Raw genomic sequence first — 11,790 nt, forward strand, 5'->3', positions numbered from 1 at the left:
AAAGGTAAATTACCTATGAATTACATGGATTTGATGTTCTAAATTAAAAGGAAAAAAAACAGAAACAAAAACCAAAAAACACGGCTCCAAACACTGTTTTGTGGAGTTTTTTGTTGCTGTGGTCCTGGTACATTTATAGTCAAATTACACTCTAGTAAAGGAAATATGATATTAAAAATTAATCGTTAGGACCTCCAACTAGCTCGAAAGCTCACTAAGATCCCATGACTGAATACTTTAGCTAACAAAACACACTGAGTTTCTTAGTTAATACAAAAAATCCTTCGTTCAGTAGCCTTTTGACAGATAGGGCATTCACTCATTCGAGCCCCACAGAGCTGGCATGTTCCATGGCCACAGAGGAAAATCATATTCTTCAGATGATCCAAACATACAGAGCACATTGTCTGCTTTTTTATGTCCTGTAACTGCTGCTGTAGCTTCTGCACGTCTGCGTTGACGTTGGTGTCATCCTTATCCTTCTGTAACTCGGGGATATTCCCACTTGAGATGTCATCAGTGGCATCCTCTGAACTTTTCCCTCCGCAGCACATGATGAAGGGCACTCTTCGCTCAACCACCTCCTGACACTGTACACACTTCTTCCTCAGGCTGGCACAGTTCTCACGAGCACACATGTGTCCGCACGGCTGAAAAAGAACAGCTACTTTCTTGTCGGAGCACACACATTCTTCAGTCTCTGTCCTGGACTGAACTTGTTCTTGACTCGTGGAGAACATAAAGAATAGGCAGCAATATGTCCACATGGGCCAAAAAGAGTATCTCTCCTCACATCTGAGCACACATACACTCCTCTAAGGTTTCAGAATCATTACTGACCATAGAAGGACTTCGGGAACCCACCTGACCACTAACATTTTCTTTATAACACTTTGCCAGTGCTTTGCACAGACTCAGATCAGGACAGAGATCCAGTGGAGACTGACCCTTCTTATTTCGAATCCTAAGGTCAGCACCAATGGCAGCCAAGAAACAGGTAATTGATGCCGCACTCTTCTTCTTGGCCCCTGGGTAACAAGTCCCATTATTAATGTGTTTTTGGACGGCTCCCAGGCAGCATCGACCTTCCCCACATCTTGCATATCCCACGTAGCTGAGACAAAGTGTGATGCCTCAGGGCTTCATGCAAAGAAGTATCCCCATCCTCATCCTGAACATCTAACTTGGCACCTGCATGGACCAAAAGCCTCACAATCTGGGTGTGCTGTTGCTCAACAGCAAGAGGGAGGGCAGTCTGCTGGCTCACGTTCTGGACATCCAGGTTTGCGTTACCCTGATGTACCAACAGTTCTGGCACTTCTATGTGATTATCAAGGGCAGCCAGATGTAGGGCAGTATAACCATCATCTTTCTTCTCATCCACAATCCATGGACTTGGTAATTTCTATAGTAAAACACACATAGCACTGGGATTTCCTCTTGGTGCAGCATGGTGCAAAGCATTAAATCCATCATTATTTGTAATGGTAACATCTGCTCCAGCTTTCAGAAGAGCTGCAAGATATCATCACTTTTCTTACTGATTGCATCATGCAGAGGGGTATCACCTTCGGAATCCTGAAGCCTGGGATGACAGCCAAAGTCCAGCAGAGTCTTCACCACCTGCAGGTGAACTTTACTGACAGCAGAATGAAGTGATGCCTGTTGGCACTTGTTTTGAGCATTCAGATCAGCGCTGCCTCAGGGCAGTACTTTTGTGACAGCGCCTTAGTCTCCAAAAGCTACATGGTGAATGGCTCTATCTCCATCTTTATCCTCTGCTTTTACATCCACATTTTGCTTCAAAAGTAACTTTGAATTATCAACATGTCCATTCTGACTAGCAGCTTGCATATCTGTGTGACCAGCACACTGTCCATTTACATCCACATCTGGTCTTTTTGGCAAACCTTCCACTTTAGCAACATCTCTACGGGCAGTACCCTTAACTAATTCTTCACTGAGGTCACCAGATTCTTGGGTTTCAAGTAATTTCTTCAAGAGTTCAGAGAGTCTTTCACCAGACGCATTGCTACTGGCTGCTGCTGCACGTGCCACCTTGGAAACTGCAGCTGGATTATATGTCTGAGATGTTGCACCAGCTTCCACCTTTAAATCGCTGTCTGAAAAAATCTGTTGTACTTGGCCAGCTTCACCTCAAGTTGGGAGCATAGCTTCAGCCCATTCTCTGTGTCCTCTTTGCAGAAGTTTAATTCTCTCCAGGTCATAACAAACTTGTACCAGGTCACCAACTTGAAACTGCAAGGTGCCTCCTTCTGCACCCTGAGCAGCATCCCCACTTTGGACAATGTTCACTTCAGTGAGAACAGCGGGCTTGAAGGTCCACCTGTTGCCACTTGGATACTGCACGACAATGTCATGGTCTTCATCAATGCCACAGACAGTTGCATTTGTAGTTAAAGTCTCAAACGTGCATCAGTCCACCCTCCATAACCGTGCTGCAAATACTGTACAATTTCTAGGCCAAAATCTCTATCGACCAGGTCACCAACCTGCAATCCACCAGGATTCCTGTGCCACGCTGCTCACCTAGCACAAGGCAGTGAGCTCTCTAGAAAGAACCTCCTCTGGCATCCAGGACACACTTCAGATCAGACACGCCTTCAAAGCCAACTCTGTAAAGTTTCTTAGCACCATCATCCCAAGAATGCAGGCCGTGCTGTGTGGGTTCATGCGCTCCAGTCGTGGATTTCTGTTACCTTTCCCCCCGTCCCTTCCCTCCATCCTGATCTTCCCACTGCCAGTCCACTTCTCGCACAATTCTGGCACCTGCAAAGATCCCTCTGCCTGTAATCTTCCTAGATTTCCTATGAGACTCCAAATACCTGCTCTCAGACTCAGATATTCCTTATAATAAAAAATACAACTAAGAGAAAAAGCATCATTGTTCAAAATATAGTAAGATACTATTATAGCATACGAATTAACAAATAACAGAAATATAAAAAGGCCTCTCAAATCAGAATTCCCAGAATTTGAGCTCATAGGCTGTGGCAGCAGGAAGCAGCAAAAATGGCTGGATGGCCCGTCTGGAGGGGCACTGCTGGTAGGCAGGTTCTTTACCACCAGTAGGACCCCTGTCTGTGTGGCACTGTCCCTGTGATGCCACCCATTGGCCGGGCCACTTGCACTCAGTCACCTTCCAAATGCCCTCCTGCCCTGCTGGCGCAGGCTGGCCAGTCACCCGTCTCCACTTTGCGGTGGACAGTAAATATGTCCTGGAGACCACAGCACATGGGTGGTGACATTCCTCTACCTTTCTGTAGATGCATAGCCTCCCACAGACACCGCCCTCGTTCCTGTTTGCAAGCTGTGCCTCACCATCCGATGCTCTCCTTCCTGAGCATGACCCCCCAACACACACTCCTAGTGCAGGAGGCCCGGGAACAGCTCGTGTGTGTGCTGACTCCGAGTGCACCTGTCACATGTATTCTGCGCACAGGATTCAGGCACAGGTGACCAGGAGCTTGGGGGGTCAGCCTCCCTCTGGGGGGTCCTGGTGGAGCCGGGGATGGCTGCTGGCCGCTGCATTAGGTGTCTGTTAGGTGACAACAGGACCCTCACCTGTTGGGGACAGAAAGCCTCCTCTCCCTCCTCTTGGTCTTAGCTTTGCTGTCACCTTGGGGGAGCTCCTCAAGGGAAACTCTTGGCAGTCATATGCTTTGACTCTCTGATTTCTGTTTAATAGCCTGCTTTATTATGGTTTCAGGTTAGGTGGAGAGTAGGAGGTGCAGGAACTCATGCTCATCTCCTGCCCTGAGGTGAAGGCACCAGTCGGGGGAGCCCTCCCCTGTTTGTGGGCCCCAGACTCGGGAAGGGCGCCGTGTGCTTGACCATCTGTGGATGCACGGTGGGGCTTTGGGAGTTCTGTCACCCCTGTGATGCTGAAGTAAATTTTCCTCCACATTGGGTTCTCCTGGAGAGTGGATGGGCCGTGTGTGGTGTCTGGTGTCATCACCTCTCTAAAGCAGCTGGTGACCCAGCAGCACGTTCAGGGCCACTGCTCAGAACTTTGTCTGGGGCTCTGGGGACACTGGTGCCATCCCTTCCTCCTGCCTCCTGCCCTGTTTGCACAGGAAGTGCCTTCTTTCTACCTGTGCAGGGACGGCTGTCAGGCCATCAGTGCTGGAAAGCAAAGGCCACGTTCAAGTTTGCCTCGGTTTGCGCGTGTCCACATTGAAATTAGTCAAAAGGAAGTAAATTGAAGATTCAGTTCCTCAGCCACATTCCAAGGACTTGATCACCACAGGTGGCCGGTGGCTACCTCGGTGGACAGCAAAGAACATTTCCACCAGCCCCGAGACTCCATTTACACTAAGTGACAAAGATGTGCCTTGTTTTCAGCACTGATTTCTTTATCCATCTTTGCTGTGAGATAAACTACCTAATGTGACCTTCTCTCTTTGTTCTGGTCTTTAGAAGTATGTGACCTGATGCACGCAGCCCCTTTCCAGAACATCTTGCCAAGAGTCCACATGAAAGGTGAACCAGTGTCCTCTGACCAGGGTGGGGAGGCACATCTGTGCGGCCAGAGGATTCAAGGTGTTTTGTTTTGAGTTTAGTGCCTGTTCATTGGGATAATGGGTAATTTAATATTGTTAACTGAGTATTGAATCACTGAAGCATTTAGGGCTGAAATGATTTCTTGGATGTGTGTCAGAAAAGCTTGGGTAGGGGGAGACGGTACAGCTCAGTGGTAGAGCACGTGCCTCGCCTACACAAGGTCCTGGCTTCAATCCCCAGTATCTCCATTAAAATAAATAAGCCTCATTTCCCCCACCCCCCCCAAAAAAAAACCCAGAATTGCATAGAAGCAGGGATGTTGAGTATCTGTCCAACAAGAGTGGCAGGAGCTCATGATCCTTGCAGCAGACGGGCCCAGAGGGTTCACTGTCCTATGCTCTGCTTTTGATTACTTTGGATTTTTCAATACATTGTTGGTTGGATTTGCATTTCACTAATTATTAGCGAAGTTGAGCATCTTTTCATGTGCAGTTTAAAAAATAGTGACAATAACATGTACTGGTGACGTAATAGAAAAGAACAAATCTGACTCCACGTTAGATCTGTTCCTTTTCCTTTAAGCCTGTGCCCTGTTTTCCAGCTTAGCCTTGCCAGCTCTGCACCTTTTGGGAAACGATGTTGCCTTTAGCCTGAAATAGACAGGAGAGCCTGTTCTCCGGGCTCTGGCCTTTTAAGCTGTCAGCACTTCTGCACTCCTGTAACAACAAGCTGCAGACTAGAAAGTAACATTTGTTTTGTTGGAGGTATTGCAGGAGCACCATGACCTGGCGCACGTGGACAGCTGCAGGAACAAAGAATTCCTACAGCAAGAAGTTTACAACAACTAACACGCACCCCATCCTTTTTTTTTTTTTTTTTTTTTTTTGGTATAGAATGAGCCTGTATTCTGACTGGGGAAGGATGGTTCTCCAAGGCATTAGTCGGCCATCCTCTCAGTTGCTGGCTTTCCAAATAAAGTTGCCATTCTTTGCCCCAACACCTCATCTTTTGATTTATTGGCCTGTCGTGCAGTGAGCAGAGTTTGGACTCGGTAACAGTTTCGCACATACCGCAAAGCAATCAGTTATACATATAAATACTTATATATTTCTTCTCTTCAGATTTTTCTCCATTATATGTCATTATAAGAAATTGAATATCATTCTTTGTGCTCTACAGTAGGACCTTGTTGTTTATTGTATATAGAGTCATGTGTATCTGTTAACCCCAAACTCCTAATTTATCCCTCCCCCGCCCTGTGCCCTTTGGGAACCATAGTTCATTTTCTGCGTGCAGTAAGCATTTTTAGAAGCAGATTCCGGTGAGTTATAGACAATGTACATTTAAAATTCTGGTAGATATTGCCAAATGGCTTTTCAAAAAAGACCGTGCAACTTCACACACCCAACCAACAACATTTGGGGGGAGTGCCTTGCCGACTCGGTACATTATCAACCATTTTTCTTTTTTGACAATCTGAGAGGACAGATTCTCACTGTTGCTTTAATTTGCTTTCCTTTTGTTAGGATTGAGGCTGGGTATCTCTCTGCCTCCCCCTCCCAGAACACACAGACATCCTTGTTCCTTGGAAAATACACACACGGAAAAAGCAAATTTCTACTGTATAACACAGGGAACTATATTCAACATCTGGTAGTAACCTATAATGAAAAAGAATATGAAAAGGAATATATGTATGTACATGTATGAATGAAACATTAGGCTGTGCACCAGAAATTGACACATTATAACTGACTGTACTTCAATTAAATTTTTTTAATTAAAAAAAGAAAATACACATACAGAAACGTGCACAAAACTTTATTTTACGTGTGTGTGCGTGTGTGCGTGTGCGCGCGTGCATGCACACACATTACTGAATAGATACCAAGAAAACACTTGGGCAATCATCACTCAGGTCAAGAAACAGAACACGGAATGTGACCAGCTCCCCAAAGCACACCCTGCCCCCAAGCTCCTCTCTGATCATAAGCCCCTCCCTCCCGCAGAGGTAACCACTATCTTGTGGTCACACCCAAATAATACAGTCTATTTTGGCCTATATTTGAATTCTCTGTGGATGGAATCACGTTACACACGTCCTTTTGCCCCGTGTTGTGTTTGTGAGATTCATGCCCTGTTGTATGGTGATCGGGTGTCATTTCACACGATTAAAAATCATTTCAAATTCTCTCTATACTGGGGGCTGGGGGTCTTCTGTCTCCCTTCAGTGTCTCATGGGTGTTGTAAAATCTCCCCACATTTCTAGGGAGAAAGATTAAGAAGGTGGGAAGGGGGCTGGGAATTGGGAAGAAGCTGAGGCTCAGAGAAGCCACACAGCCAGCAGGTGCCAGCCCAGATTCACATCCACGACTGTCTGATACCAGAGTCCAGGCTCACTGCCCCATCCCAAAGAGATGAAGCAGCTCCACACAGACCAAGGGCGTCCAGGGTGATCTGCGCTCTGTACAGGGCACACCCCAGACAGCGAGGACTGTAGGGATGAAGAAGAGAGTTCAGGGAAGGCTTCCTGGAGGGGGCAGCAGTTGACCTTTGCTCTGACCCTTCTTCCTCCCCAAGGCCCCTGCGCCCCTAGCCCAGGGTGGGGGGCTCCAGATGCTCTCACCTCTGGGCAGTGTCTTCTCGGAAATGACTTGTCTGCCTGGCCCCACATGGGACCTGAGACAGGCTAGAAGGTGGAGGCCATGGGCCTGTGCTGGGCCCCTGGGAACCCTGTCGTGACTCACCCTCTGCCCTCCCCTTGCAGACACAGCCCTGGACTGCGACCTGTGCCGTGAAGTCAGGCAGGACAGGGGCTTTGTGGACAAGGCAGGGGATCTCTGGCTGGGTCCGGAAAGGGGGATGGGGTTTGGAGCTGCTCCAGGCTGGGTTGAGAGGGAAGAGGTCCCTCAGGTGTCTCCCTGCCTCCCAGCTGATGCCGAGGTCTGGGCGGGGGGGGAGGGGCCAAAGAGGAACCAGGCATGCCTGGGGGCCTTTCACTGGGAGAAAGACCATCACCAAGAACTTTCAGTCACACAGGTGCCCAAACCTTCCTTTGAAGGGAAAAGTCCTTCTGGATTGTCAGTCTAGATTGGGGGTCAGCAAACATTTTATGCAAGAGCAAGCTAGTAAATATTTGAGGCTTTGGAGCCATACTGTCTCCGCTGCAGTTACTTGGTTCTGCCACTGTAGGATGAGAGAGCTGCAGGCAACACGGAAACAAAGGGATGTGACCGTGTTCCAATACAACTCCACTTAGAAAAAGGCCGTGGCTGAGCCAAATGTGGCCCTTGGGCAGTAGTGTGTCATGCCCCTTACCTAGGTGAAAAGGGAAACGTACCAAGGATGAAACTACGAGCTTCGGGCTGGACTGTGGTGGCACTTGGAGCATTGGGAGCTCAGGGAAGAAGGGTCAGGATGGGTTTTGTGAGCAAGGACTCACTTGAAGTCCACTTGAGCTGGGCTCCAGGGCGATGCCAGAAGGACGACATTCCAGGTGCAGGGACAGCAAGGAACAAGGCCTGGAGGGAGGACTGGATCTTGCAGTCAGGGAGTTGCCTAGGGAAAGAGGAAGTTGCCTGGAGACGTAACACGGACATCCATGAAAGCCAGCCATGTAGTTGGACTTGACGGTGTGGGCACTAGGGAGCCACTTCCACTTCTTGAGCAGGAGCAGACCTATCCTCAGAGGGTGGGGTGAAGGTGAACAGATGGGGTTCAGAGGCTGGCCAGGGGGACACTGAGGAGGGGTGCTGGTTGGTCTGGGACCCCACCACCAGCTCTGCTTTGTCATTGGCAGCAGAAGTGGGTCTGGGGGCTTGGTGGGTGTGCAGCCATCCTGCTGGTGATCTGTCACAGGGACAATCTGAACTGTGATGACCGGGATAACTGAGCAGCACGTGCACTGCCTGCAAGGTGAAGGGGGCGATGGGGCAGCTTGTGTTCCTGGATTTTCAGCATCACTGCTCAGCTACCCTGCAGGGATTCTGACCCACATGGGTGGCTCTGAAGGCAGAACTCATGGCCAGAGTTTCAGCTCCTGATACTCTGTGATGTTCCTTCAAACCTGCCTCAGACTGGCAGCTGGCCCTCCCCAACATCCCCAGTGCCACCGGGCACACACACCAGGGCAGAGCTCTGGACATGAGCTGACTCCCCTTTCTCCCCCTCTAGGAGAGTAGAGAATGCTGACATGACTTGAGCGCCTACTGTGAGCCGGGCCCTTTCCCAGAAATCCCTGACCATTCAAGCCGGAGGGCAGCATCTCCTCACTTCAGAGGTGAGGCTGCTGAGGCCCCTGGAGGTACTCCGCCAGTCTGCAGCAGATCCAAGCTTTCCTATTCCAGCACCAAATCCAGCCTCCTCCCCGAGTGCTCTACGTTCCTTGGCCCTAAGTATCACAGGGACTGAGGAGGGTGGTCGGGGGGGGGTCCTCAGTTACTCCCCCCCACTTTTGGCCAGGATCCAAGCAATTGCCTGCGACGAACATCATTGCTGGGGCTTGGCACATGGGGTCTAATAACCACAGGATTTAGGGGCTCCCAGGACTGAGGGGCGTGCGGCCCCTACAAGATCCTGAACCTTCTGGCTGAGATGAGGACATCAGAGCCAGAGAGCTGAGGGACCCACAGCAGGAGGGAATGTCCGTGTGGAGAGCCGGGGGACAAAGGGGCTTTGCTGCAACTGCCTGGAATTGCTTTCTCATCACCCGCGTCTTCAGCCTCACCTCCAGCACGTACTGGGTGCCTGCTGTGGGCCAGGCACCATGACAGGCATGTCACGTGGTTCTTTCATTCTCATAGCCTGAAATTAACCCTTTGGAAACGTCATCATCCCCACTCTATAGCAAAGGAAACTGAGGCCCAGTGAGAACAGCAACTGAATTCCAGGGACGTGCCCACCTGGTGGGTTCTGAATCCCAGCGCAGGCTGCCTGACTCCTGAGCTCTGCACTGACTCCCTCTGCTAACAGGAGCTGGGGGTCCGTGGGCAGCTCCTGTGGGATCAGTCTTCTATGTGGATTGTTTCAGAGCTCCATGCCCATCCTCTGAGGTGGGGACCTGTGTGGTCCCCATTTTGCAGGTGAGGAAACTGAGGCAGATCAGAAAGGTGAAGGGACTTGGCCAAGGTCACAGAATCTAAATTTCCTGGGCGCAAGTTAAGGCTTATCTGAATCCCACCGTGAAAAGAGAATCCCTGAAGCCTGCCCCGTCCGAACCCCTCATCTCATGGCTGGCAAAATGGAGCCCCAAAGGGGAGCAGAGGCTCACCCAGACCCCACAGTGGTCGTCGGCAGCAACGGGACGCAGGTCTCCATGGAGTCCCTCACAGATAGTTTCCATTTTACAGATGGGGCAATTGAGGCGTGGGAAAATAAATGGCACAGAGAAGGCTAAAGGAAGAGTCAGGGTGGTAAACCCAACTTTAGCGCACAGAGCTTCCCGAGACCCCCCCTCCCCTCCCTGCCAGATCCCCCAAGACCTGTTTGGGGGCAGGGCTCTCGGCTTCAGCCGGCTTGACCCTGGGCCCGTCTCTCTACAAGTTCAGATTTTCTGCCATTCCAGCCCTGAGCCCCTGCCCCTGGCCTCTGCGGTGCTCTGCCTCACCTGTGTTGGTAAGTTGGGGGGTCTCGGCCAAGGGCGGTGTGAAATTGGTGCTGTATGCCTTAAACTTGTAATACACTGCTGCATGTCAACTCTCTCTCAATGAAACTGGAAGAAATAATTTGCGACTTGGGAGACACAGATTTGGGTAAAACTGAGTGTTTCAAGGACGGGAGTCAGGGGCTTATGAAGACAAAAAGCCAAGAGGCTGTCAAAAGCTGCCTGATGAGAATTGTGACTGACACTGACGTGAGCCAGTCAGGAAAAGTGTGTCCTTAAGGAATCACAGCTTATTTCAGGGCGGGGCTTAGTAAGTAGCTGAAGTTTCTGGCAGGTGTTCCGGATGACTTCATTAGGGCAATAAATGCTCACGGGGCCGGATTCTCTGCGGGCTGAGAGGTGCGTACGTCACACCTCCTTCGTGAGCCCTCTCGAGCAACGCAGACTCCAGTTTTGTTCTTCTTTCACAAAGGCGGTCTTCTGCTGCCGGGAGCAGTGACCCCAGCTCAGCCTGGAGGACATGCAGGTGAGCTTCAGCTCACTGGCCAGTGCTGGAGGAAGAGCGGCGTTTGCCATCAATCTCTTCCCTGCAGGCGCTGCAGCACCCACGCCAGCTGTGAAAGAGCACAGCTACCCGTGCTCAGGCTTGTGCTGGGGTGGGGGCGGGGAGCGGCCCTCCACCCTTCTAGGCTCATCTGGCTGGTCTAAGAATTAACCTGACATGAGGTAGACCAACAGGAGAAAAATAAAGATTGAGTAGCACGTATACTTCCTGTGCGTACCCATGGGAGACAGCCAGGGTAAACTGAGTGAACTCACCAAGAAGGCTGAAGCCCTCACCTTCAACATCCTCTTCAGCTAAAGACTAAAGAGGAAGCTGCAGGCAGCAGTCAGCTACAGAGGTCAGTTACACGGAGTGCCCGGAGGAATGAGAAGTTCAGTTAGACAAGGGCCGGAAAGGTGTCACTTTGGTTTAGACGTGGGAGTCGTCAGTGACTCGCTGCGTGGGAATGGTGGAAGGGAAGACACACCAGAGTGGGTGGGGACAGACTGCTGGCGGGGAAGCAGGCAAATCCTTCAGGAAGTTTGTCGTCAGAAGGAAGACTGTCTGGTTCATGTGAGAGGGAAGAAACAGAGGGAGGTGTTTACAGAGAGGGAAATTTGAAATCATCACTGCGAAGGAAGAAGATGGAAATTAACTAAATAAAAGTAGCAGGATCGCTGGGCGGTGCGTGACTTTCTTCAGCAGCACTTAGATGCCTGGGGGGATGTGAGGGGAAGAGTGATAATCAGTCTGTTGTGTAGTTGGGAGTTTTGCCAAGTAAGACAGAAAAAAGAATAAAGGATCTAAGTAGGAGTTATTAAAAATTCAGCTCCTGGAAATTGTTGAGAAGGAGAGTATTTCCTTTACTGTCTTACATTTAGTGATTGGGAACCTGCAAATTAAATTGACTAAAGCAGATTACTGTGAGGAAAAAATTACGTATGGACACGTGCAAGAGTTCACAAAGCAATGTGATTTGAAGGGGTGGCTAGAAGCGGGGCCTTATATACAATTTAATAAGTGACAGGAAAAAGAAAGGCATTTTTCTGAAAAACAAATGACTTCTTGGTGACAGGGGAGAGAAAGGGCACTCATGGTAGAACAAGTGACACTTAGGGAG

The 11,790-nt window shown here is 49.8% G+C and overlaps 1 pseudogene; it reads right to left on the reverse strand.

Moving 5' to 3' along the window:
* Positions 1 to 263: 263 nt before the first annotated feature.
* On the reverse strand, positions 264 to 10,702 carry LOC140690059 (E3 ubiquitin-protein ligase MIB1-like; annotated as a pseudogene).
* Between the last annotated feature and the right edge of the window lie 1,088 nt (positions 10,703 to 11,790).

This window comes from Vicugna pacos, chromosome 28, assembly GCF_048564905.1.
Source record: "Vicugna pacos chromosome 28, VicPac4, whole genome shotgun sequence".
NCBI classification, from domain to species: domain Eukaryota; kingdom Metazoa; phylum Chordata; class Mammalia; order Artiodactyla; family Camelidae; genus Vicugna; species Vicugna pacos.